Source organism: Oreochromis niloticus, unplaced genomic scaffold (genome assembly GCF_001858045.2).
Source record: "Oreochromis niloticus isolate F11D_XX unplaced genomic scaffold, O_niloticus_UMD_NMBU tig00007510_pilon, whole genome shotgun sequence".
NCBI classification, from domain to species: Eukaryota; Metazoa; Chordata; class Actinopteri; order Cichliformes; family Cichlidae; genus Oreochromis; species Oreochromis niloticus.
The window spans coordinates 421,556-449,239 of NW_020328614.1; the positions used below are offsets into that span (position 1 = coordinate 421,556).

Consider the following 27,684-nt stretch of genomic DNA (forward strand, 5'->3'; position numbering starts at 1 on the left):
ATGTGGTGGCCCCTTGAGACAAAGCTCGTACAAACTCCAAAACACGTACAAACTCCAAAACACATTCCTAGCGTTAACTGAACTTATTTATTAACCTTTATTTAACCAGGAAGATCCCATTGAGATTAAAAACCTCTTTTTCAAGGGAGACCTGGCCAAGATAGGCAGCAGCAGGTGTCTCACAGTTACAGAGATTACTCAAACACAGGCAGCAACAACACACATGCAACAATAAGTGAAAGAAAACAAATAAAATAAAATAAAATTCAATAACATTTAATAAAAAAATAAAATTAAAATAAAAAGTCAGTTAAAATGACAATCAATCTAATTGAAACAGTTGCATGTTATGGACTTGGCCTCAAGGATTCGTAGTTTAGATTTAAAAGCACTTAATGAAATGAATTCAGTCATTTTCCATTCGTTCTGCAGTTTGTTCCAAGCCGAGGGTGCTAAATGGACAAAAGCTCTTTACCAAGTTCAGTTCGAGCAAGTGGAACAGAAAGCAACAAGTAACCATGCGGACGAAGAGAATACCGACCAGCATGTTTCATTAGCAAGCAGGGAACATATATAAGAAGGCACCAACCCAAGTATTGCCTTATGTATAAAACTGTATAAATGAGAGTTCCTCCGACTTACCAAAGCAGGCCATCCTACCTGAGAGTATAACTCACAATGGTGAGTCTGAAAATTACGGTTAGTGATGAACCTCAGAGAAGCAGGATACACAGAATCAACCATTCGAAGACATTGAGCAGAAGCATTCATATATAGAATATCACCATAAACCAGCACAGGCAAAAATTTTGCAGCAACAAGCTGCTTTTTTGTATTAAAAGAGAAACACAACTTATTTTGAAAATAAAATCTCAGTTTTAACTTCAGGTTTTTCACAAGATTCTCTACATGTGGTTTGAAGGTGAGCGAGTCATCAATTAAGATTCCCAGATATTTATAGGTGTGAACCAACTCTATTTTATTACCTTCAAGAGTGGTTACCGATGGGATTATTTGGGCCAAATTCCTTGATTTAGAAAACAGCATGAGCTTAGTTTTGTCTGCGTTGAGAACAAGTTTAAGCTGAAGTAATGAGTGCTGGACAGCAAAAAAGGCTTTCTGCAAGGAGTCAATGGCTTGGACAAGAGTTGAACCACAGCTGTAAATAACAGTATCAGCAGCATAGACGTGCAAGTTTGCATCTGGCACATTTAGACTAAGATTGTTTACGTAAATGATAAATAGAAGTGGACCTAATACAGAACCCTATGGTTATGCACTGTAACAAAGTTAGAACATAAACCGTCAGATTGTATGCACTGGGATCTGCTACTGAGGTAGTTTGAGAACCATGCCACTGCTCTCTCAGAGAGTCCTGACTGGAAGAGTCTAAGTTTTAAAATACAATGATCAACAGTGTCAAATGCTTTTGACAAATCAATAAAAAGGGATGCACAGTGTTGTTTTTTATCAAGTGTAATAGTAATATCATTTACCACCAGCAGCTGTGATAGTACTGTGATTCTTCCTAAAGCCTGATTGATATTCAGATAAAATGGCATTGATGTGTAAAAACTCCTTTAACTGCTCACACACAGGAGCTTCAAGAACTTTGGCCAGCACAGATAGATTAGATATTGGTCTGTAATTAGTTAACACTGCTGGGTCGCCCCCTTTTAATAGCGGAATAACAAAAGCTGATTTCCATACTGAGGGAATTTCATTCGTATCCAGTGTGAGGTTGAAAAGTGTTGTGAGAGGCTCTGCCACAAAATCAGCTGCCAGTTTCAAGAAGTAAGGATCTAGTAAGTCTGGCCCTGGAGATTTTCTAGGATCTAACAGTTTAAGAGCTTTACAGACCTCCTGCACAGAGAAAGGAACAAAGTTAAATGGCTGACCAGTGTACACTGGAAGGTTTGTGCCAGATTTTACATAGACTGGGGTTCAGAGAGTCAAACAAAGAGCCAGAAGATATAAAGTGCTTGTTAAAGCAATTCATAATCTCCCTCCTATCATAAACAGGAACAGAATCCTTAAAAACATAGGTGGGTGATCTAGGTAGCTCTTCCAAAACAGAGCTACCTAGATCACTTAAATTACACAATTGAAAGCATATGTGTATTGTTTGTGTATTTATACACAAGCACTCATATATATTCAAATAATTTAAAAAAAAGTTCATTTACCTGTTATTACCACACACCAAATCTGGTCGTTGGTACTTGCTGGCTTGTGTAGCCACTAGGTAACAAAAGCTCAACAGTGCGCCGAGCATCCTGGAGCACTTCTGTTGTCTTTTGTACGTGTTTTGGAGTTTTTACATGCTTCTTAGTTTTTACGTGTTTTGGAGTTTTTACGTGTTTTGTCTCTAGGGGCCACCATAAATATACTTTTATTTATTCACTCCACATAAAATGTAATAAATAAATCATATAATACAAAAACCAACTAGTCACAGTTCAACTTTTAACTATTTCAATTTTCAGCTTTTTCCTTTTAAACAAATTTAAAGTGAAACAACACAAAACACTGCAAACCACAACACAATTAAATATAAATTAAAATATGAAAAGAACATGCATATTCTCTGTCATATGGGCCTGCATGAATAAACTTTCTGAATCCTTTATCATCTGCAACTGAAAATAGTTGTGGATGATTACTATACCTTTCTAATGTGACGTTGTTGTCCCTGGCTCTCTTTCTCTCTCTTTCCCTCCCGCTCTGTTCCTCTGCTACTGCGAGTGTAACTACCACCCCTCCCCCCTCTGCCCAGCGCAAAGCACAAGGCTCGCGTGCGGAGTGAAGTGGAAAAAAAGTGAGAGAGAGAGAGAGAGAAGGAAAAAAACCCAACCACGGCTCGCAATAAGGAGCCGGCTCGCGTCGTTCACGTCAAAGATAAGTCTCTAAGAGCCATTTCGTTCGTGACCGACACATCACTACTGCATAATCAAGATACACAGAGACCCAACTCAAAAATAATCTAGGAAGTAGGAACTTTAAGGCAGAATACAAATAAAGACTGATGGACAGACTAATGTCATTTTTATACTAATATTGACATCAAGAAAAACAGAAAGATTGTGACTGATAGAATAAAACTCAAATACAGAAATGGAGATAAAAACCCACAAAGAAACTCCAAACCATACACCGTGTCATCCTCTCCCTGCATATGCTAGTTCAAGTGGACAAAATCCTAATCCAGCCTGATGACTAAAATGGTAAGAGCAGCACCTCAGTTCACTGTTTGTAGTTTTGAAACTCTCAGCAAACAGACGTCACCCTGACCAACACGCAGTTCATCAGAGACCAACCGTGATTGTTAGTTTGTATCATTGTGAAGATATATGACTTGTTCTAAAGTCTTAGAGTTGACTACAGCTGACTGTGAACATTAAAAACATCCCCACTTCCAGAATAAGAGAAGCTTAACATCTAACTGGAGAGTGAAGACAGGCTGGCAGCTCTGAGCATCATCTCACATAGAAAAGGGAAAGTAGATCATCAGATCCTCATGAGTAAAGTCTGACTGTCACCCTCAGAGAACTTCGGGTGAATGAATTTACCTGGTTAGTTCAGGTGAGACATACCTCTCTGTTTCCTCCACAGAACCACACCTCCAACCAGGACCAGGACCAGGACTGCAGGGAGGAACAGGAGATAAAGAGGAAGGGAGGAGGAAGAGTGTGGAGAGGAAGAGGAGGGAGGGAAAGTAGTGAGAAGAAGAGGAGAAGTTGTGGTGGGAGGAGGATCTACAGGAGAGAGATCTGCAGGAGAGATGATGAAAGATGATGAAGATGGTTCAGTCAGTTCATTATCAGGTCACCAGGCTGGTTTGTATCTATAAACAGGAAGTGATGTCATTGTCCTGACCTCTGACCCTCAGTCTGCTCTGAGGAGAACGTGGATGAATATCAGTATGACACGAGTAGAGACCTTCATCAGACCGCTGGACTTTAGAGAGATTCCACTTTCCTTCAGGTCCAGATCCAAGTTTAACATCATCTCTGAAGAAGTAAGATTTTCGTCTTTCTCCCTCTTTGGGTGTACAGTACAAAGTGACATCACTTCCTGTCATGACAGGAAGTGCAGGAATCTCCAGGATCACATCTTTATCTGTCCAGCAGAGACACAAACAGAGTGACACAGAGACAGACAGAAACAGAGACACAGCTGGAACATCTGTCTGTACCTGAGACACTGATGGAGACTTCATCACTCTGATGTCCAGATGAGCTTACACACAGGAAATTTCCACCAGTGGAGAGACCGAAAACACAGAAGGAACTGTTAATCCTACTAAACTCTGAAGCAGCTGCTCCACAGTCCTCAGTGAGTCCTCCTCTGGTCCTCTTCACTGTCCATCCATCAGCTGTCTGTCCATCATCAACACAACTCAGATACACTGAAGAAGATCCACTGAAGAACTGCTGAAGGTTTGGACTGACAGACAGAGACACTGGAGCACACACACACACACACACACACACACAGTAAATGTATTTGTGTTCTTGTTGGAGTCTCACTGATTGTTTTCACTTCCATCAACTCACCTGCAGAAACAGTCGGTGCAGACAGCAGCAGCACACACACACCTGCAACAGGAGGTCAGAGGTCACTAAAGCTCAGAGGTCACAAGGTTACAGGTCATTAAAGGTCAGAGGTCACAAGGTTAGAGGTCACTAAAGGTCAGAGGTCACTAAAGGTCAGAAACAGTTCAAAATGTAGGTTTGCTCTCAGTTCATCCAAATCTTGAGCCAATCACTCCATGTTGGGAAACGTCCCAGAACAGGTTGTGGACGACAGGAAGTCATCAAGACAAATTACTTGCAAGTGTCTGATGAAAAGGTCTTTAGCATAAACTACGCTCTGACAGCAACCCTGAAGCTGGGCAAACATTTCCTCAGGAGACAATGTGAGTCTGCTGGGTCCATAATGAGGTAAAGTTCTGCCATGGTGGCTGTGTGGCTGGCAGAGGAAAGACCCAACTCAGAAACGGGAATAGTGAACTAATTATTGGTTTTAATAAACTAAAATAAGGTGAAAAATAACAAAACTAGGAAGTATAACCTTTGCATCAATGTCCCCGTGTCTCTCCAGCTGACTCACGTTGGGCTGCAGAATTGATTTTGTTTTCTCTCTCCTTCTCTTTTTTCTCGCTGTCTCCTCCTTGCCTGGGTGGATGTCAATATTGGGCTCCCCCCTTTGGCCCATGCACCTGCTCTGACTAGTCCTGTCTCCTCGGCCAGTATTTAGGGTTTGTGGCTCAGAGTGTCTCATCGCTGGATCGTTGAACAACCTGAGTTCATGCAGCCTCGGCTAAATCGAAGTTTTGCTCGTTATATATTTCTGGCTCGTATTAACACTTGTCTTTGTATAAAGATTCCCGGACTTGTCTGAGAACCTTTCCCTGGACCCCTGAGTGTGGCAGTGTGAAGTGCAGTGAAAGCATGAGTGGCAGAAGAGGAGCATGTGTGAGCGGAGGAAGTGTGGATGTGCGATTTCAGGTGAGTTAAATATATGTGTGTGTTTTTTTTTTTTTTTAACTCAGTGCTCGCTGGTGTTTCAGCAACAGAGACGTGTTTGAGGAAGATGGGGAAAAAATAGTGTTTTTTGTGCAGTTGTTGTGTGACCACCCGTTTAAGTGAGTAGTATGGCTGACCTGTAACAGGAGGGCAGAGGTCACTAAAGGTCAGAGGTCATTAAATTGCCATGAGGTCAACAATATCTGTTGTGTGTTGTGGTGGTCCCCATGCCTTCTCTGCGTCACTCAGGGCTCAAACACTCCATTGTTTGGTTTTTGTTTTTCTATGCTCTCTCTCTCCTCTACCAAGGGGAAACTCATTGTGTGTTCCTGCCTCCAGCCAACACATCTGCAGTCAATTCATCACTTGCTGCTGATTACCCTTGCTCTCTGGTGACTATTTCAGATGGCGGGTCAGCGTTTCTCATCTCTGGATTGTTGCACGACTCTCTTCAGTGTTGCCCAGCTCTCTCATGGTAATTTCATTCGTAGTATCTGTTCCTGGCTTTTGACTTTCCTCTCTTTTGTATAAAAATGTCCCTGGACCCATCCCTTACCAGTTAGAATAAGAGAGGGGGACGAGTGGAAGACCACTTTCAACAGTCATCTGGGCCAATTTGAGTGTTTAGTAATGCAGTTTAGGTTAACCAATGCCCCGAACGTTTTCCAGGCGTTAATGTCATCCTGAGGGACTTCACTAATCACTTTGTTTTTGTTTACCAGACCACTTTTGGAACACGAAAACTATGTAAGGCAGGTCAGAGGAACCTGAAATCAGACCCTGTACCTTTTAAGGTACAGGCTCGGTCAAAAATATCACTTATTAATACATATCCAGATTTTTATATCTATTAAAAGGAAAGCTGACACTGTGATACTTCATCAGAGGTGTGATCATCACATCAGATGACTTTGTTATAGAGGATAAAACAGAAAAACATGAAGGAAATTTTCCAGGCCCTGCTTTTTATAGCAGATAACCTTAAAAATGTTCTACAATAGATGAAAAATGGAAGGAAAAACCACAAATCTAAATTTGAACATGCTGAAGCGAAACAGAGGAAAGTTACAGAGGTTTGATTAGAGACATGGTTAACTAAAACTTAGGGTTTTGCAATTTGGCATTATCTTAAAAAGTTTAAATTTATTTGGTATTGAACAGCAGAATTGACACTTTATTTTTCCAGGTAATTTTAGAAAAGAAAAAACAACAGCGACTGACAGCACTGTAAAAAATGGTAGTCTGATGTAATATAAGCAAGAGAATAATGCAGAAAACAGAGATTTGAATGGTAAATGGACTGATTGTTATATAGCGCTTTTCTATTCTGGTCTCAAAATCTCATCTCTGCTTTACGTGAGTGTGAAGCGGTGGGAATGAGAATCAGCACATCCAGATCTGCGGCCATGGTTCCTCAGCCAGAACAAGGTGGAGTGCCCACTCAAGGTCAGGGACAAGTTCTTGCCCCAAGTGGAGGAGTTTAAGTATCTTGGGTTCTTGTTCATGAGTGATCTGAGAAGGGAGCAAGAGATCGACAGACGGATTCGTACTGCCACTTCAGTGAGGCAGACGCTGTACCGGTCTGTTGTGGTGAAGAGAGAGCTGAATGTAAAAGCAAAGCTTGTAATTTCCCGTCGATCTACGTCCCTACCCTCACCTATGGTCACGAGCTGTGGGTAGTGACCAAGAGAACGAGATCACAGATACAAGTGGCAGAAATGAGTTTCCTCCGAAGGGTGGCTGGCCTCTCCCTTAGGGATAGGGTGAGAAGTTTGGCCACCCGGGAGGGGCTCAGAGTAGAGCCGCTGCTCCTCCACATCAAAAGGAGGCAGTTGAGGTTTTTGGGCATCAGACAAGGATGCCTCCTGGGCACCTCCTGGATGAGGTGTTCTGGGCATGTCCCACTGGGAGGAGGCCTTCGCTGGCCTGGGAACGCCATTGGTGTTTCCCTGGACAAGCTGGAGGAGGTGACCAGGGAAAGGGAGGTCTGGACTTCTCTGCTTAGGCTGCTGCCCCCTACAACCCGGCCCCAGATGAGATGTTGATGTTTTATGGTGATGCCATCCTCCTTCTTTAGTGGCAAATAAATTTGGCAGTCATTGGCATAACAATGAAAAAAGATCCCATGTCTTCTAAGGATGGAACCGAGAGGCAATAAATACAGTAAAAACAGCAGTGGCACTAAAATTGAGCCCTGTGGGACGCCGCATGACAGAGAAGCACAAGATGATTGAGAACTGAGAAGGCTGAGAGAGAAAGTTCTGTCTGCCAAATAAGACCTAAACCAATTAAGTGCAGTGCCACCAATACCCACTACATCATGTAATCAAGATATTAGAATATTGTGGTCCCAGTGGATAAACTGAACTGTAATGATAGAAGACTTTTGTATATCTTACTGGTTGCAAGTAATATGGCCCTCACAAGGAGATGGCTCAAGCCTAAACAATCAACGATGGAAGACTGAATATATTCTGTACAAGAGATCTATAAAATTGTCATTCTTTATTAACGTGCAGATACCTTTTACAGAATATAGCCTAAATGGACGGAATATGTTAAGCCTGTGAGGTGTGATTTTATATGAACCATGCCAGACTGCTTAGTTGTGAAGTGAGATTTTGTTAGGTATAATAGTTAATAACAGCTTAAGAATTTAGATGTACAGACAGAGTTTAGTTAGAAATGACAACAGTGTAGAAGCTTCAAGATGAAGGGATACTAAGCCCCACGATATGGTGGGTCATTGGGACTCTCAGTCAGGGTTGCTTTCAAACTCACCAGGACAACAGGCTATTAGGTGAAAGGTGGGAGAATGGGTTAAAGCATCTACTACACATATAGTAGAGTAGGAGATGTCACTTGGTAGGTGCTGCTCCCCAGGATCGGATGTGCTGAGAGGCCAGGACCAGCTTGGGGCACCAACGAAGGGAGAATTGAATATAAACTATAATTTTCCCCATCAGTTTTAACAAAAAACACACATTCTCATATAAAACTTTGTATACTGTTTAGTTTAGTACTTTGTACTTTAGTACTGTTTTATAGCCTGTTGTTCTCTAATAATCAAAGGAAAAAGTGTTTTATTGCTGATTCCTCAATGGTGAAAAATGAACACATTGCATGTTTCTGAAGAATTTCAGTTTTTAAGGTTTTGCACTCTATAGGCGTTACCCGCACATTCGTCTCATGCTACCACATCAAAATTATGTTATTATTATTATTAGCTGGACATTCAACCATTTTCGTCTGCTTATCAATTTAAGGGTGACTGAGAGAGTAGTGAGACCAAAGGAGGTCTTCTATGGGTTTGCAAGGTTAAGTGTGAGGGAATTTGTACCCAAGCCACTGAGATATTTTAATTGCCAGGAATTTGGACATAATGCCAAGATGTGTAAAGGGAAGAGAAGCTGTGCTTGATGCTCTGGGGACCATGTATGATGGTATGATGGCGCCTGTGTTTGGCTCTGCCGCTGCCGGTTGCAGTGTGTTGCGCTCTACTACTGCTGCGTTGTTTTTTTCTGCTCTACTGTTCTCACTCAGTTTTAATGATGTATTTGCTGCCCTGGTGTATGATCGCCTGGCTTTGCTATCCATCCGATCTTCTATGGTGCCACACAATGTCTCGTCATCCTCTGGCACTTTCCTTCCTCCTCCATTAGCTAGATCCTCGTCAGGCGTTTTCAGTGGTCCCTCTAGACCAGGGGTCTGCAACCTTTTACGCCCAAAGAGCCACTTGGACCCGGTTTCCACGCAAAAGAAAACACTGGGAGCTGCAAATACTTTTTGAAATCTAAAATGAAGATAACACTGTATATATTGTTTTTTACCTTTGTGCTTTGTGTGAACAACTAAGGTGTGTTGCTTATGAAATCCATGAAGTGCTACAGAGAAAATTAAATTATATTTACGTAATTAACACATTTTGAACTCTTAAAGAAATATAACAAAAGCAAAGACACCCAGCTGAACTAAAATGATCCATGTAGCAAACAAAAACTGTTGTCAGCCGCCACCCTTATATCGCCTTTGGGCTGTTGGAGCCTTGACCTGACTCTTAAAAAATAATTGGAAAAAAGCACTATGCTGCTGAAAAATGAAAAATAGATATTTGGAAAATTCTGCCTAAATATGTATTTTACCTGGTTAATGCGTGCGGCGGGGCGTGGTTTGCAGCGCCGCTGCAGGGGAGGCGGACGCACCTGAGCGACACCCGCAATCACGCCTCGCCGCCTTTACGTCTGCGCTATCTGTGCTGTTGTGTTGTTGGTGGTGTATGTCGGGCTGTGAGCTGAAAAGCTACAGCCGGCTGTATGTGTACAGCAACCGTGTGTGAAAAGTGCTCAATAAAGAGATGCTCAAAAGCATGCTCATGACTTCGTACGAAGTCAGTTTACTCACGGTGTTTGTCTTTAACATAGTTCACGGTGCAGAACAGCTGCTGACATAATGTGGATCCGAAGATCCGTAATTGGCCTATCTGGGGTTGAAAGTCTCGATAAATTCACGGCGTTTCGGCGGGTATACCGGCTTCCGCGAGTGTGACGCTTATTTTGAGCGATGAAAAAATAATAGAATATAATTTTATTTTTATATTTCAATATCACAATAATCTTCCAATTTAGAACTACGAGTTAAAAAGAACTAACATAAATAAAATACACTTCAGCTAAATACTTCTAATTTATTTTCCCAAACCACGCGGAGCCGCAGTATAATCCTCCTGTATACGGGAGGAAACAGGACTGGACAACCGTGAATAGGAAGGTTAACAACAAACCTCCAAAACAACTGAATGTGAAACTGCACAACAGATTTTCTCCACTATCAAAGGACCCTGGATCTATATCGGACAACCATCCACCTAAAAGTAGCGAAGTAAGGTCTGAAAATCTGTTGAAAAGTAAAAGGCCACAGGGAAAGCTAAAGGCTAGGCCTGAAACTCTGATTTTGGGTGACTCTGCCGTAAAGGATGTACAAAGGATGTGTGGTAAGAACACTAAAGTCCTCTGCTTTCCTAAGGATATGGTCAACAACCTGAAGGAGAGAATTCTTCAGATTGCAGATGAATATCCAACTGTGACAAACATTGTTCTGCATACAGGGTCAAACGATGTGTCCAAACAACAGTCGGAGGTTCTGAAACGGGACTTTACTGGATTATTAAATACTGTAAACTCTCTGAATGCAGCTGTATTCATCAGTGGACCTGTACCGCCCGTCAGAGGAGGAGACGAGAGATTCAGCAGATTGTTTGCACTGAATAAATGGCTTATATCAGCATGTACTGACCACTCAGTGCATTTTATCAACAACTTTAATATTTTTTGGGAACGCAGGCATCTGTTTAAAGCAAATGGATTTAATTTTAACAAGTCTGGGGTGAAACTGTTCACCTCCAACCTGTTTTATTCCATACGTCATCCATCTGTGCTTGGTGCCAAGGCTGAGATAAACGAGGAGTTATCTCATAAAGAGGAACAAATAGTACTCCGAGAACAGACAAAGCCCAGCAGAAACCTTGAGGAGGAGCTCCATCTGCCCCCACCCGGGAAGAGCCTCAGAAAGGAGAGACATCAGAGGCAAGAAGAGGGGTCCCTATTTGCCTCCAACTCTCTCAACAACACCAACGACCAGGACCAGGGACCACGACCTCCCCCAGTCCCCCAAACCCCTGATAGGCCTTCACCCTCCTCCCCCTCCCTTTCTCCCTCCTCCCCACACCTGAAATTCACTGAGGAGATGATGGAGCGGGTCAATGCTGGGCTCAGATCTACCCCCCGGCCCAATCCCTTTTTGTCCCCCATAAACCCCCCACCAGAGCAGCCAAAGGTTCGCCATCGAGCCCCGCCCTCAACAGAGCAATCGAAGTTACATTGCGCAGCCTCGCCCCCCTTAGTTCCTCCTTATCACCTTCATGCTCTGTCTCCGCAGTCTGATGTGTGATGTGTGGAGGGTCCGGGCTGTGAGGATTATGGCAGTGGTGACTTTTCCCAGGAGAAGCTGGGACCCTGTTTATTAGAAGGTTTTAAAATTTCTGTACTTTTAGGTGACAGAAGGAGACATGTGGCCTGGTCAAAACACAGAGAGCTGCACTCTAAAAGATCTTTAAATATAGTAAACATACCTTGTGTGCCACAGACTGCTCCCAAACACGAGGGGGCAAATAATACCTCTAAAACACTTAAGTTGGCTTTATTAAACATTAGATCTTTAGCTGGGAAAACATTTTTAATTAATGATTTAATCACCGAGCACAGCCTTGATTTTATGTTTTTAACTGAAACTTGGTTGGACCAAAGTAACAGTGGAGCTGTTCTCATCGAGACGACCTTCCAGGCTATCTCTGGAAGGAAGAAGTCTCCATGGAGAAACTCCACACTGGTGAAAAATGAAAAAAGAGAGTGTAGGAAAGCTGAGCGCAGATGGAGAAAAACAAACCTCCAGGTTCATTATGACATCTATAAAGAGAAACTTCACAATTATAATTTACAACTGAGGAGTGCAAGGAGGTCCTACTTCTCTGACATCATCACCAAAAACAGTCATAATGCTCGGGTCTTATTTTCTACAGTTGACAGGCTAACAAACCCTCCTGTGTCAGTGGCAGCTGAACTTCATTCGACCATGGCCTGCAATGACTTTGCCAAATTCTTCACAGAAAAAATCCAAAAGATTAGACAAGCAATTGGTACATCAACAGCAGATCCAGGATATGTACTGTGTCCACCAAAAAACTGTTTAAATACCATGAACCAGTTTCACCCTATTAACAGCAAAGACCTGGAGGACATCTTAGGTCAACTGAACTCCTCCTCTTGCTGTTTAGATGTCCTGCCAACAAGTTTTTTCAAAAAGGTCTCAAAGACTTTGGAGTCAGACCTGTTACAGATCGTAAACTTTTCTTTAATATCAGGTGTGTTTCCAGAACCACTAAAAACTGCTGTAATTAAACCTATACTGAAAAAGGACAATCTTGACAAGACACAAATGAATAACTACAGGCCGATCTCAAATCTCCCATTTTTAAGTAAGATCATTGAAAAAGCAGTTTCTCAACAGCTCAATTACTTCTTAACACAGAATAACTGCTATGATGCCTTCCAGTCAGGTTTTAGACAGAACCACAGCACTGAAACCGCTCTGACCAAAGTGTTTAATGACATATGTCTGAATACAGACAGTGGAAAAATGTCAGTCTTAGTTTTACTGGATCTCAGTGCAGCATTTGACACAGTTGACCACAACATATTACTCAAACGACTGGAGAACTGGGCAGGTCTTTCAGGAACTGTACTAAACTGGTTCAAAACATACTTAGAAAACAGGAAATACTTTGTATCAATAGGTAACTTCACATCTGAGCAGACAAGTATCACATGCGGAGTTCCCCAAGGTTCCATCCTGGGACCCCTTCTGTTTAACATTTACATGCTCCCACTGGCACAGATTATAAAGAACAACAAAATAAACTATCACAGCTATGCAGATGACACACAGATATATATCACAATGTCACCAGGAGACCGAGGCCCTGTACAGGCTCTTGGTAAATGCATTGAGGAAATTAATGACTGGCTGTGCCACAATTATCTCCAGCTAAACAAAAACAAAACTGAAGTAATAGTCTTTGGTGCCAAAGAAAAACGATTACAGGTCACCAGAGAACTTCAATCTATACACCTAAAAACCACAAACCAGGCGAGAAATTTGGGTGTAGTGATGGATGCAGACCTAAACTTAGAAAAACACATTAAGACAATAACAAAATCAGCTTACTATCACCTCAAGAATATTTCAAGGATAAAAGATCTGATGTCTCAACAGGACCTGGAAAAACTAGTCCATGCATTCATCTTCAGTAGGCTTGATTACTGTAACAGCATCTTTACAGGTCTACCTAAAAAATCAGTCAGACAACTACAGCTCATTCAGAACTCTGCTGCTCGAGTTCTCACTAAGACCAAAAAAGTGGACCACATCAGTCCAGCTCTGAGGTCTTTACACTGGCTGCCTGTCTGTCAGAGGATAGACTTTAAAGTTCTGATGCTAGTCTATAAAGCTCTGAATGGTTTAGGACCAAAATACATCAGTGACCTCCTGACCCAGTATGAACCTTACAGATCTCTCAGGTCATCTGGATCCGGTCTTTTATCAGTTCCCAGAGTCAGAACCAGACACGGAGAAGCTGCATTCAGCTTTTATGCTCCATATATCTGGAACAAACTCCCAGAAAGCCTCAGATCAGCTGAAACACTTAGTTTATTTAAATCCAGGTTGAAGACTCACCTGTTCTCTGCTGCTTTTGAATAAATCACCAAATCCACACTTTTAAGCTTAAATTCCAAAACTTACATTTTAACTACTGATTTTATCTACTGTTTTGTTTGTTTGTTTGTTTGTTTGTTTGCTTGTCTTAATCAATTTTAAATCATGCTTTTTATCTATTTTGTTTTTAATGTCTCTGTAAAGCACTTTGAATCACCTTGTTGTTGAATTGTGCTATATAAATAAATTTGCCTTGCCTTGCCTTGCCTAAAGAGCCGCATGCGGCTCCGGAGCCGCGGGTTGCCGACCCCTGCTCTAGACCACGGAGAAGGAGAGGGAGAAGAGGAGGTATTCAGGTGAAGCTCAGGATGTACTGACGGCGTGGTTGGGCTGGTAAGCGACGTTGAGCATGTGTTGTCTCCTGTGACCAGAAAAGCTCCATGGTGGGGAACTTGTTTTCCACGGCCCTGTTTGGATACGCTGGGCCCGGCTCTTTGAGACCTTGCCACCTTAGGAGGGTTTATCCAGACTCTTCTGCGGGCTGGCTTTTTCTTCCCTCGGTGAGTGGATTCTACGAGCGTGACAGCTCGAACCCTGTGTATTTACGTCCCTTAACTCGAGCCTCTGCAAATAATGAGGCTTCTAGCTCACTGATTATGGCACTTTTTAACGCTCGATCTCGCTCTAATAAATCATTCTTGTTGAATGATGTTATATTATCTAAAAAACTTGATCTTTTATTCCTGACTGAGACCTGGCAGCGGGATGTAGACTACTCGTCATTTATTGAACTCTGCCCGGATGGCTATAGTTTTATAACCCAGCCTCGGTTGTCTGGTCGGGGTGGCGGGCTTGCCGTGGCTTTCCAGGACCGTTTCTCCTGCCGCTCCGTGAAAACTGGATTTTTTCGCTCGTTTGAGCTGCAGCTGCTCGAAACTGGTAAAAAGGATCCTTTTTTCTGTGCTGTGTTGTATCGCCCACCTGGATATAACAGGTTATTTTTGTCGGAGCTCAGCGACTTCTTATCCACTACTATGAAGCTGTCTAGGGTGCTTATAGTTGGGGACTTCAACATTCACATTGATGATGACTCCGACCCTTTCGCCAGAGACTTTATGAACATTATGGATTCTTTTCATTTTGCTCAGCATGTGTCCGGTCCTACACACAGCAAAGGACACACACTGGACCTTGTTTTTACTTTGGGTTTAAATATTGATCTTATTTGCTCTGAGGACATTTTTATTTCTGATCACTATGTTATTGTTTTTAACCTGTCTTTTAATGAGCCTTTGTCCCCTGTTAGACGGATGGTTAAGTCTCGCATCTTAAACTCCTCCACAGTGGAGAAATTTGTGGATGCCTTTAACTTACAGCTATCTCCTCAAAATGGTGTTGATTTCTCAACCAGTCTTTTTAATAATTATTGCCGTTTTATTTTAGACGAAATCTGTCCGGTTAAAACGAGGAGTGTTTCTGCCTCCAAATCTCCTTGGCAGTATTCGTTGTCTAAAACGTGATTGTCGTAAAGCGGAGCGTAGGTGGAGGAAAACTCATCTAAATGTTCACCTCCTCTATCTTAAGGACCTTTTAGCTTCTTTTAATAATGTGATCAGAGATGCGAGGGCTGCCCATTTCTCACACTTGGTTACAAAGAGCAGAGGCAATCCTAAGGTGCTATTCAACACCATTAGTGACATTGTTACTCCTGTTCTACCTGCGGCCCCTATTTCATCTAATGAGGACTGTGAAAATTTTCTCTCTTTTCTGCTGGCAAAAATTCATAACGTGAGAATGAGTTTTACATACTCAGCACCTGTTATCTCAATCTCTACCCCATCTCGGCCCATTATCTTGGATACTTTCTCTCCGGTTTCACTACCTGAGCTGGTGAAATTAGTGAATTCAGTGAAAGCATCCTCCTGCTTACTTGACATTATACCTGCATCATTATTCAAAAATGTTTTCCAGTCTATTGGTTCATGTGTGCTCACTTTAATCAACTCTTCACTGACGTCTGGTATAGTTCCAGTTTATTGTAAAAACGCTGCTATTCTCCCACTTTAAAAAAAAACCTCAACTTGACCCCTCTCTTTGGAGCAGCTACCGACCTATTTCTAAATTACCGTTAATCGCCAAGCTTCTAGAAAAGGTTGTGGCTAAGCAACTTATGGCAGCTCCAGATAAACATAACCTTTATGATAAGTTTCAGTCCGGTTTTCGTCAATTTCATTCCACGGAGACAGCTCTTCTTAGGGTCTCAAGTGACATCTTGATGGATAATGATGCAGGAAAATGCTCTGTTCTACTCATGTTGGACCTCACATCAGCTTTCGACACAGTTGACCATCACATCCTCATTGAAAGGCTGAAAAATTGGGTTGGTGTATCTGGAACTGCTTTAGACTGGTTCTCCTCTTATCTCCATCACCGATCCTTTTCTGTGGCAGTCTCCGATTTTAGGTCATCCTCTACCTCCCTTACTTATGGTGTCCCTCAAGGGTCAGTTTTGGGGCCTTTATTGTTTTTAATCTATCTTCTTCCCCTCCAGCATATAATGGGCTCTTTTGAGGATATTTCTTATCATTGTTATGCTGATGATATTCAGTTGTACATTTCTTTTATACCCGAGGATTTATCTAAGCTTCAGCGGCTGAATGACTGCTTAGATTTGATCAAACGTTGGATGGCTGCAAATTTCCTCCAACTCAACGAGGGGAAAACCGAAGTCCTCGTATGCGCCCCTGATAGATTTCTATCGCAGATAGTGAAAGCCCTTGGTCCTCTCTCACTCTATGTTAAATCCTCTATCAGGAATTTAGGCGTCACCTTTGACTTGAGTCTCACATTGGATGGGCATGTCAATTCTCTGGTTCGGTCTTGTTTTTATCATTTAAGAAATGTGGCTAGGCTAAGCCCAATTTTATCTCGTTCTGAACTGGAGATTGCTATACATGCATTTATTTCGTCACGGTTGGATTATTGTAATTCGCTGTTTATGTGTCTTAGCAAAGGTTCTCTGGATCGTCTGCAGGTTGTGCAAAACGCTGCAGCGAGGCTTTTGACAAAATCCTCCAAGTACTAGCATGTGACACCATTGTTATCTCAGTTACACTGGCTTCCTGTTAAATTTAGAGTTGATTTTAAGATCCTGGTCTTGACCTACAGAGCTGTGCACGGACTGGCACCAGCCTACATCTTTGATCTGCTACAGCCCTATGTCCCTAGCAGGTCTTTGAGGTCATCTGATCTGGGCTTACTTGCTATAAAAAATACTAAGAGGAGGACTAAGGGTGACAGAGCTTTTGCCAATGTGGCCCCGAGACTGTGGAACTCTCTCCCCCAAACATTAAGAACTGTGGACTCAGTAGCTGTTTTTAAAAAACAACTCAAAACTTACCTTTTTAAAATTGCTTTTGGTTAATTATTTGCCTGTTTTATTTTCTCTTTCTTTTTATGACTTTTAATCTTATGTGCAGCACTTTGTGATTCTGTCTAGAAAGGTGCTATATAAATAAAAAATTTATTTATTTTTTATTTACGATGGAAAGTGTGACGTGGGAGTTAAGCCAAAATGTTGTAGTTGCGGAGGAGAGCATAGTGTTGCTTTTTGGGGGTGCAAGTGCTGGAAAAGGAGATGGTAGAAAGGAAAATGGAGGAAGAGAAGAAAAAGATGGTTGTTGTTGATTATTGTTAAAGCAGCGTGTCATAGTTTAGACATAAAGAATATTAGGTGGGAGGATGTTAGGAGGGAACTTAGTAGTCAGGTGAGGCAGGAGGGATAGTGTGGTGGTTAACTTTTCTTATAAACATCCTAATCTTACAGTGGAATGCAAGGAGTCTGTTGGCAAATGGACAAGACATTAAGCAGTTTGTGTATGACCAAACAAAAACCTGACATAGTCTGTCTTCAGGAAACATGGTTAAAGCCTTGTGTGGACTTTAGGGTGTATGGATATATTGCAGTTAGGTATGATAGGGGAGAGGGGAATGGAGGGGGGTGTCTTACATTGATTAAGAAAGGCATACCATATTGGAACATTGTAAGGAAGGGGGAGTTGGAGTATGTTGCGGTTGAGGTTTGGTTGGGAAGGAAGGTGATTATGGTTATTAATTTCTACAATCCTTGTAAAAAGCTGGAAATAAGTAAGGTGGAAGAAATGGGTATGAAAGGAAATATTATATGGTGTGGAGATTTTAACGCACATCACTCACTGTGGGGGAGTGATGGAACGGACTATAATGGTACAGTATTTGAGGAATTTTAGGATGATAATAATTGTTTGAATGATGAGAAAAAGACAAGAATTGATATGAGATCTGGTAAGGAATCGGTGCTAGATTTAAAATTTGCATCTAGTTCATTGGCTCCACTATGTGAGTGGCAGGTAAAGAGTAATTCCTTTCGCAGTGATCATTATACGGTAGTTAGTAGAATAAGGATAGGTCAAGTACAGGTACCCGAAATGATAGGAGGGGAGTGGGTGTTTGGGAAGGTAAGATAGGGGGATCTTAGTAGACTACGTGAGAGGAAGCTGTTACAGGTCCAAAATCACTTGAGTGTTGAAAGGATGAGTCAAGAGACAAGTCAAAGTATTTTAAGTGCTGCTGAGGAGAGCATCCCAAAAACGTCAGGGAGAGTGCAGTCCCATGGTGTAATGATGAGTGTAGGCTGGTAGTAAGAGAAAGGAATAGAGCATTTAAGTTGGTTAAAAGGTCTCATAATTTTCAACATTTAATTGAAGAACAGGCAAAAGTGAGGAGTATAATAAGAAGAACAACGAGAACATATTGGAGAGCTTTCTGTAACACAAATTGGCAGTAGTATGCACATGGGAGAAGTCTGTGGGATGATTCGGAAAATGGGGGGAGAAAGAAGAGAGTGGAGTTACCCAATACTTAATAAGAATAATCAAGTAGTGGTAACTGATGGGGAAAAGGTGGAATTATTGGCAAGTATTTTTTGAGAAATACACAGTGGGTGAAATTTATCAGATGAGGGTAAACAGGGAAGAGAGTGGACAAAAAGAAGGAATCATGAGGCGTTAGGGAAGAATTGTAAATGGCCTGTTTTTGTATAGTGCTTTACACATTCAGTCATCCACACATTCACACACTGGTGATGGCAAGCTACATTGTAGCCACAGCCACCCTGGGGCGCACTGACAGAGGCGAAGCTGCCGGACACTGGCGCCACCGGACCCTCTGACCACCACCAGTAGGCAACGAGTGAAGTGTCTGGCCCGAGGACACAACGACCAAGACTGTCCGAGCCAGGGCTCGAACCCGCAACCTTCCGATTACAAGATGAACTGCCAACTCTTGAGCCACAATCGCCCAAGAAAGAGACTACCAAAGAGATAAGGAAAAGGTCCCCAGGTAAAACCAGGAAGAGCGCTCCAGGGAAAGATGAGGTATGAAAGATGCGGTATGTTATATCATGTTGAAGCATTTAAGTGATGAAGTAATGCTAATGTTAGGTGTGGGAAGTAGGGTGTGTCACAAGTAGTTGGAAAGAAGGAATAATTATACCAGTAAAGAAACCTGGGAAAGACCATAGTGATCCTGGGAATTACAGATCCATTGCTCTGACTCTGCTTTACTCTGCTCTCATATGAGTAAAGTGATGGAAATGATGGTAAATGAGAGGTTAGCTCACTTCTTAGAGTCAAGAAACATGTTAGCATCGTATCAGAGTGGCTTTCATAGGCGAAGAGCGGTTATGGATCAGGTTTTAGGTCTGAAGGATGAAATTAGGAAGGCACAGATTAATAAAGACGTGGTAGTGGCTGGGTTCTTTGACATAGAAAATGCATATGATATCGGACCCAATTTTAATGCCCTCAAAAGTATCTATGTCATGTTAATTCAATCAAGTGGCTTCAGTGGCTACAACAACGCCAGTATGTGCTCTTCAAGTGGAAGCAGGAGAAATGCCTCTGCATATTAGAAGGTAGCAGTTAAAGGTGAACTATTAACTAGGTTAATTTGAAAGGTCACAACAAGAATCATCAAAATTGTTGGGAAAGAGGGAAGGAGTTCAAAAGTAGTTTTGGATGGGGATGATAGAGCGAGAGAATTTAAGGTATATGACAGAGAATTTAGTCAGACAGTGGTGTGGCCTTTAAGGCCCACTTGCACATGGGATTTCAGTAAATTGGATAGAAAATTAGTCGATATCAAAAACAGGGAAGTCACAACAGATGTTTGTCAAGAGTTTTATAGTAGATTGGAGAGCAAGTACAGTGGCTGTTAGCATGTGTACACAGATGGATCAAAAGATGCAGAAAGTGAAGCAACTGGCAGTGGTAGTTCTGGAATTAAATATCAAGATTGGGAAAAGAACATCAAACTCTTTGAGTATATATGCAGTAGAGCTATATGCCATATTGATGGCCTTAGAATGGACGGAAGACAGCAGAGGTCCAAAAGTAATAATATGCAGTGATTCATTGTCAGTGGTGTTAAGCATTGAAAATGGGAATACAAGTAATCATCAGAACATTCTGTATGGAGTCATGTTTGCTCACCATAGACTGTGTGAACAAGGTAAAAGCTCAGTAATAATGTGGACGCTAGCTTATATAGGCACTATGGGTAATGAAAGAGCAGTTATGATGGCTAAAGAAGTTACAGTGGCTTGCAAAAGTATTCGGCCCCCTTGAACTTTTCCACATTTTGTCACATTACAGCCACAAACATGAATCAATTTTATTGGAATTCCACGTGAAAGACCAATACAAAGTGGTGTACACGTGAGAAGTGGAACGAAAATCATACATGATTCCAAACATTTTTTACAAATAAATAATTGAAGAGTGGTGCGTGCGTAATTATTCAGCCCCCTGAGTCAATACTTTGTAGAACCACCTTTTGCTGCAATTACAGCTGCCAGTCTTTTAGGGTATGTCTCTACCAGCTTTGCACATCTACAGACTGAAATTCTTGCCCATTCTTCTTTGCAAAACACCTCCACAATTGCCCTGTGATGGCCTCATAGGTTGTCTTAGAGAATGTTGGGAGCAACAACACCATGAAGTCCAAAGAACACACCAGACAGGTCAGGGATAAAGTTATTGAGAAATTTAAAGCAGGCTTAGGCTCCAAAAAGATTTCCCAAGCCTTGAACATCCCACAGAGCACTGTTCAAGCCATCATTCAGAAATGGAAGGAGTATGGCACAACTGTAAACCTACCAAGACAAGGCCGTCCACCTAAACTCACAGGCCGAACAAGGAGAGCGCTGATCAGAAATGCAGCCAAGAGGCCCATGGTGACTCTGGACGAGCTGCAGAGATCTACAGCTCAGGTGGGGGAATCTGTCCATAGGACAACTGTTAGTCGTGCACTGCACAAAGTTGGCCTTTATGGAAGAGTGGCAGGAAGAAAGCCATTGTTAACAGAAAACCATAAGAAGTCCCGTTTGCAGTTTGCCACAAGCCATGTGGGGGACACAGCAAACATGTGGAAGAAGGTGCTCTGGTCAGATGAGACCAAAATGGAACTTTTTGGCCAAAATGCAAAACGCTATGTGTGGCGGAAAACTAACACTGCACATCACTCTGAACACACCATCCCCACTGTCAAATATGGTGGTGGCAGCATCATGCTCTGGGGGTGCTTCTCTTCAGCAGGGACAGGGAAGCTGGTCAGAGTTGATGGGAAGATGGATGGAGCCAAATACAGGGCAATCTTGGAAGAAAACCTCTTGGAGTCTGCAAAAGACTCGAGACTGGGGCGGAGGTTCACCTTCCAGCAGGACAACGACCCTAAACATAAAGCCAGGGCAACAATGGAATGGTTTAAAACAAAACATATCCATGTGTTAGAATGGCCCAGTCAAAGTCCAGATCTAAATCCAATCGAGAATCTGTGGCAAGATCTGAAAACTGCTGTTCACAAACGCTGTCCATCTAATCTGACTGAGCTGGAGCTGTTTTGCAAAGAAGAATGTGCAAGGATTTCAGTCTGTAGATGTGCAAAGCTGGTAGAGACATACCCTAAAAGACTGGCAGCTGTAATTGCAGCAAAAGGTGGTTCTACAAAGTATTGACTCAGGGGGCTGAATAATTACGCACACCCCACTTTTCAATTATTTATTTGTTAAAAATGTTTGGAATCATGTATGATTTTCGTTCCACTTCTCACGTGTACACCACTTTGTATTGGTCTTTCACGTGGAATTCCAATAAAATTGATTCATGTTTGTGGCTGTAATGTGACAAAATGTGGAAAAGTTCAAGGGGGCCGAATACTTTTGCAAGCCACTGTATTAAATGAGTAGACGTAGATGTACAGATACAGAGTTGGATGTCTCGAGACCGGTCTTGAGACCACTTTTACGTGGTCTTGGTCTTGTTTTGGTCTGGACAGACTTTGGTCTTGGTCTTGTCTTGGTCTCAGATCCCTCGGTCTTGCTTTCTCATATGGACATAGTGGTTGGGAGATTTGGAGTCGACCATCGGCGGAGCTGGGGTGTGGCTTACGGAGCTTAAGTCCAGGTCATTTTTTCCGAAGCCCGGTGTCTTTTGGAGTGTAATTTGTTTCATAGTTAGATGCCTGACTGACAACTGTATAAAACACAAACTACACACAATATTCGAAGCACATAGCGCACAGTCGTAAATTGCCACTAATTCTGGTATGATCTGAGCTCAGGCACTAGGCGACTGAGCACAGCACGCATGTGAGCGAGGGGAGAGAAGCTGCTGCCTGCAAGTTTGCTGCAGACAGAGGAGAGCTTAAGTTTGACCAGGTACCAAAGCAAATCATTCGTACTGTACAAATAATGTAAATATGACGGTGTATCACAAAAGATTGATATCAAACGGATCACTTGACCCATATTACGTTACTTGCTCTTCGAGTGAATCAACAAATGGCGTAATGAAAATCCGAACAACAATGCTGGGTTTTTTAGAGTCTTAGCTTACATGTGTTTATTTCATATTTTCAATTGTTACCCTCCACGGCTAAACAAACTCTCTAAATCAGTTTCAGTTATGTACTGATGAACAAAGCAATGGACATAAGGGGCTTCTTTCAGAGAAAAAAACTTAGGTAAATGCTATTTTATATATTATGCTTTGTATGTTGTTCAGTATATTTCTATGCAAAACAAGAGGAATTTCAATACACAGCAGTATATTCACAGTTTAAACCAGATACACATATACTTTAGGGAAAAAACATAAAAACAATTTTTACAATTTAGAGTAAACTTGTTTTTTTTAGATAAATAAATATTGAAATATCTTTTGAATTAGTTAAATGTCAGAATAAAGAGATACAGAACTGTCTAATTTAATCACTTTCATCAAATTTAGGAGTACATATACACTAAGTTTATTGTTAATTAATAAGAAAACTCCAGATGATTCCATTCTGAGCTGAAGAAGCTTCTGATAGGTTAGTAGAGTCCATGTGAGTAAATTGGTGGCACACCTGTGGATGCATATAAGGCAAAACACAGAGCCTGGCCGTTTCTCAATCCTCAAGTACGCGAGTACGTACTCGCGTTCTCGGTGAGTACGGACTCGCCGAGAACGCGAGCACGGACTCGCGATTTGTACAATTGGAACACCTGCGTACGTGATGATGTCACAGGTCCGGAGTTTTTACTGCCGTCCCCTCCTAATTTAACTGTGAGTAACATGTGATGAAGCTTAACTGTAATCACAGCCAAACCGGTTTACTCAGGAACAAATAAAACACTGAAATAAACCAAACATTAACATTTAGAAGTGATCTAAGTGACTTATATATCATTTTTGACCGCAGTAGTGAAACCTCTATTAATAAAAATAGTGTACATGTACATACGTGTACATACCTTAATAAAAACAAGCAGGTGAGATGTTAGAACGCTTTTATTTGTATTTTAGTGGACACTCAATACTATAGACAGCTGCTGGGGTTTCTTTAACCTGAGTAGTGAGACGACCGCGAGCGGGGGGGGGGGGGTTGAAAACGATGTGCCGGGAGTCCGCTGTTGAGTTTTGGACGAAATGCATTCTGGGATATTTACCTGTACCAAGTCCACACCGATGCATGCTCGATAAAACGGGCGGATCGAGAACACATCCGGGACTTTTTCGCGTTCTCGGCTTGATGCGTACTTCGAATTGGAACAGTACTTGGTCTCCGACTGATGACGTATAACGAGTACACGAGAACGCAAGTACGCACAAGTACGCATATTGAGAAACGCCCCCTGTTTCTTTGAAATGGGAAAATCAAGAGATGTCAACCAAAACACCAGGAAAAGAATTGTGGAGCTCCATAAGTGTGGCTCAATTTTGAATACAGTTTGGTGCAATTTACAATTAAGAAATACAGATAGTTTCTGTCTTTACTCCTAAATTTAACAAATATGTTTTCTAAAAAAATTAAACATTTAGTCTGATTTGATGTTACAATTTAAAAAGTGTTTGTGTTTTTATCTGAAGAGTATAAATATCTGGTTTCAACTGTATATTTGATGATTTTGGTGTTTGGCTTGATTGTCAGCACAGAGAGGAGCAGAGAGGGAGAGAGAGGGACAGAGAGGGAGAGAGGAACAGAGAGAGAGAGAGAGAGGAGCAGAGAGGGAGAGCAGGTGAGACACACATGTTAGTCAAATAGTTGTTTGCCAAAACTCATCAGAACATGTATCTCGTACCTAGTGTTTCTTTTTAGGTTTGTTATTTTTCAAATTCTATATTTCTTAAGTTATGCAGGCTTGTTTGCACAACAAGGCTAAATAATTATATAAACTTTTCAGAATCTAAATAGTGTACTTTGATAGAATTAAAAAATAAGTGTAGTGCAGGTCTATGATGATTTTTAGTGCTACTATCATCTAGTTTTGATTCTGGTTGTGTCTTGGTTAAGTCCTAAGTACTCCTGATTTTGAACTGTTGTAGTCCTGTTTTAATTCCGGATCAGTTCTGGATCTGGCTGAATTGGGGTTTAATCCCTGTGTCTTGATACAGCCCCGACTTTGTTCTGCCTTGCTGCTTAATTAAAAAACTAGTTTAAGGTGTCCTGCAGATGTAATATATATTTTTATCCTATATGAAGTCATTCTTTTTTGAACAAAACTGAAAACAGCCTAATAAACCTATCAGTCATTTCAAAAGCATCAGCTCTAAGAGCCGTGCTTAGAGAGTGCTTTGTAGCGAGAGCCGGCTCCTCATTTAATTTCCTTTCACTGCTCAACTCTCACACAGTGGCTCAGCTATGCTTCAATCCCTCCATATTGTGGCCAATCACATGCAAGGATATAGAACAATATCATTATGTGAAAAGCAGAGAGGGTGAGAGACGCGACAGTCAAGTGAAGCGTGTGTCTGTCCTCTCAGTAAGTGAGTGAGACAGTAGACAGCGGTGAGGAGGGCTGCGCGAGTGCATCACAAAAACACATATATGCCTGACACCCGTAAACAAAGCAGCATCTGGCTGCAGTTTAAAGACTTTTTTGTCTCGGTCTTGTCTTGATTACAAGTCTAGTACAGATACCATTATCTAAATCTGAAGGAAGGGGAAACATTCGACAGGATTATGTAATTGGTGTGGTGTTATGGAAACAGTTGAGCATGTATTTATTAACTGCAGGAGGCATGGTAACTATAGGAGAATGATGAGGGTAGAAATGGGAAACACTGGGGAATTCAGGTTTTAGAAGGTGGTTGGATGGCTAGGATGTCATGAAGGGAAAGGAGTGGTTCTTCGGTTTCTGAGAAATACGGGATTATTTATGAGGATTTAAAGAGTTAGATGTGATCTAAGATAACTCCAGGGGGTGGCAGTAATGCAACTCCTGTAAATGCAAGCTGCCGTTAAAATGGAAGAGGAAAGAGAAGAGGTCTTTGCCTCGTAACTCCACTTGCCAACAACTTCAAGGCTCCTACTCTGAACTATTACCAGGGCTCGCAAAATTTCAAAATCCCTGGTAGCCCTTCGGGCAGACACTCCTCTGTTTTTGGTAGCCCAAAATAAATTTAAGTAGCGTGAAAAAAAAGAGGACAATTTTTTGATTGACTTTAAAAAATAGTTAGAACACAAATTACAACAACTGTATAAAAATTACAATCATCAACTCAAATATTTGGTTCTAACTGAACAGAAATTTCTATGAACTTGTAAGAACTGTGTAGAACATGAATCAGTCTGTGTCAGATCCTGAGTCACGGGTAAGAGGTAAGTGGAAGATCTAGGCCATTTGCTTTGTTTGCAAAGACTGCTAAATTTTGCCAAAGGTAGTTCACTCTTTGCAACATCACGCTGTTCTAAACAGCTTTTTCTTCTGCGTTTCTTCTGGACTTCTTGCTGTGCTTGGTTTATTTTTAGTAGTTTCTTTGCAATTGGTGTCTGTTCTGGGAAAGATACTGCAGACTGAGCAATAATGCATTTCTTGCATTTCTCATGGGTTATAATGGGGTCTTTCTTAAAATTACTGGTCCCAGTAACAAAGGTGCTTGTCGACTCAGAAATCGAGGGAAACTCAAGATACACCCGGCAGAACATCATGTTATTTAGCTTGTCATATTCCAGCCACAGAAATTCTTTTGTCCATGAAACCAAAAAAGCTGCACTTTTGTTTTTGCCTCATAGTCTGATTTGTCATATGAAGCGAGATCGATCAACTGCAGATCAGACAACAAACGACGGAGGCTCCAGAAAAGTGCAATCGAACGATGAGTTTTATTAACACAGGAGAACAACCATCAGCATATGGCCTGTTTTGCTCTGACAAAAATACACTGGGTTCTGGTTTTATAGCATAGAGGATCATGCCCCTACATACACGTCAATACAGGTCAAAAATACATTGTGTACAGTCAAGAGTACATCATGTACATCTTAATAACTATAAACAAACATATAACTTCTCTTTTTGATAACACCTTCCTTTTAAGGTAATAACTTCAAGCTTCAGGGCCTCTAAGGGCTAATAATTGACCCTCGTCATCAATCACTAAGTAGACTGAATTGGCGCAGGTCTCAAATAAGAAGCAGAAGACACTTGGGCCTTCGCTCAGGCCTGCTACTAGATTAATATGTGTATTGTAAGCATGCATGCAATTAACCTGCTATGTTCTCATCTTCCCTCAACATGTATCACCTGGACACTCTCACCAGTGAAGCTTAAAACCCTCTTGGATAGAACATCAACTCTAAACAAGCACAGTTATGCAATGTGTATAAACTGAACTCAACCTGTGAATAGAAAGGTCACTGTGATGACAAACATATTCAACGCAATATGAACCCTGTAAACAATATTACTGTTAAAATAATACTGTAGAACATGTTATTAATGCATTTATCATAAGGCAGAGTATATGGCAGCAATAAAAGAATCTCTGAATCCTAACACATATCTTTTCCGTTTTGTGGTAACCTTTTCTTTGGCTGTCCCTTCTTCACCCTGACCCGTTTCATTTGGTTCTGCATAACTAAAATACCTGTGTAAATCCATCTGCTTTTACACAGGCACTTGCATAATGATCAGCGATTCTCTGCGCAATCAACCTGTATCACATGTTTAAGCTTGCTGCGGGAGATTTCACTTGTTTCACTTGTCATGTTTTAAAAGTAAGCTAATGAGTGATAAGACGATGTCAGAGGAATTGGTGCACAATTAATCTGTAACTTACCAATCAGTGCTGCTGCTCTCTATACACAGTTTGCGCGATCGCAAAGTGAAAGTGAAGCAAAAAACAAGCGCAAATTCAAACGCGATTTCAGTATGTCACATATTGACAGTGGCTCATCGATGCCAATGACATAATTACGCAGCTACGTTTGGGAAAGAATGCAAAAGCATTGACATATTTTTTCTTCCTATGATAGCCTGACGGGCAGGGCTGAGATGGATTTTGGTAGCCCGACCGGAAAAATCGCT

General features: G+C 41.6%; 2 long non-coding RNA genes across 2 annotated transcripts in view; one reads left to right on the forward strand and one right to left on the reverse strand.

The window, feature by feature from the left end:
- Positions 1 to 27,684, reverse strand: part of LOC102079535 (uncharacterized) — a 39,254-nt gene that overhangs the window by 7,782 nt on the left and 3,788 nt on the right. Inside the window, exons 3-6 of the long non-coding RNA XR_003218293.1 lie at positions 4,557 to 4,598; positions 4,196 to 4,462; positions 3,877 to 4,119; positions 3,594 to 3,770 (exon numbers count right to left, since the gene is read on the reverse strand). This is a non-coding gene — a long non-coding RNA (uncharacterized LOC102079535). The remainder of the gene's footprint in view (positions 1 to 3,593; positions 3,771 to 3,876; positions 4,120 to 4,195; positions 4,463 to 4,556; positions 4,599 to 27,684) is intronic.
- On the forward strand, positions 1,608 to 27,426 carry LOC109201525 (uncharacterized). Its single transcript, XR_002061588.2, has 3 exons — positions 1,608 to 1,900; positions 7,008 to 7,012; positions 27,380 to 27,426. It is a non-coding gene; the product is annotated as an uncharacterized LOC109201525 (long non-coding RNA).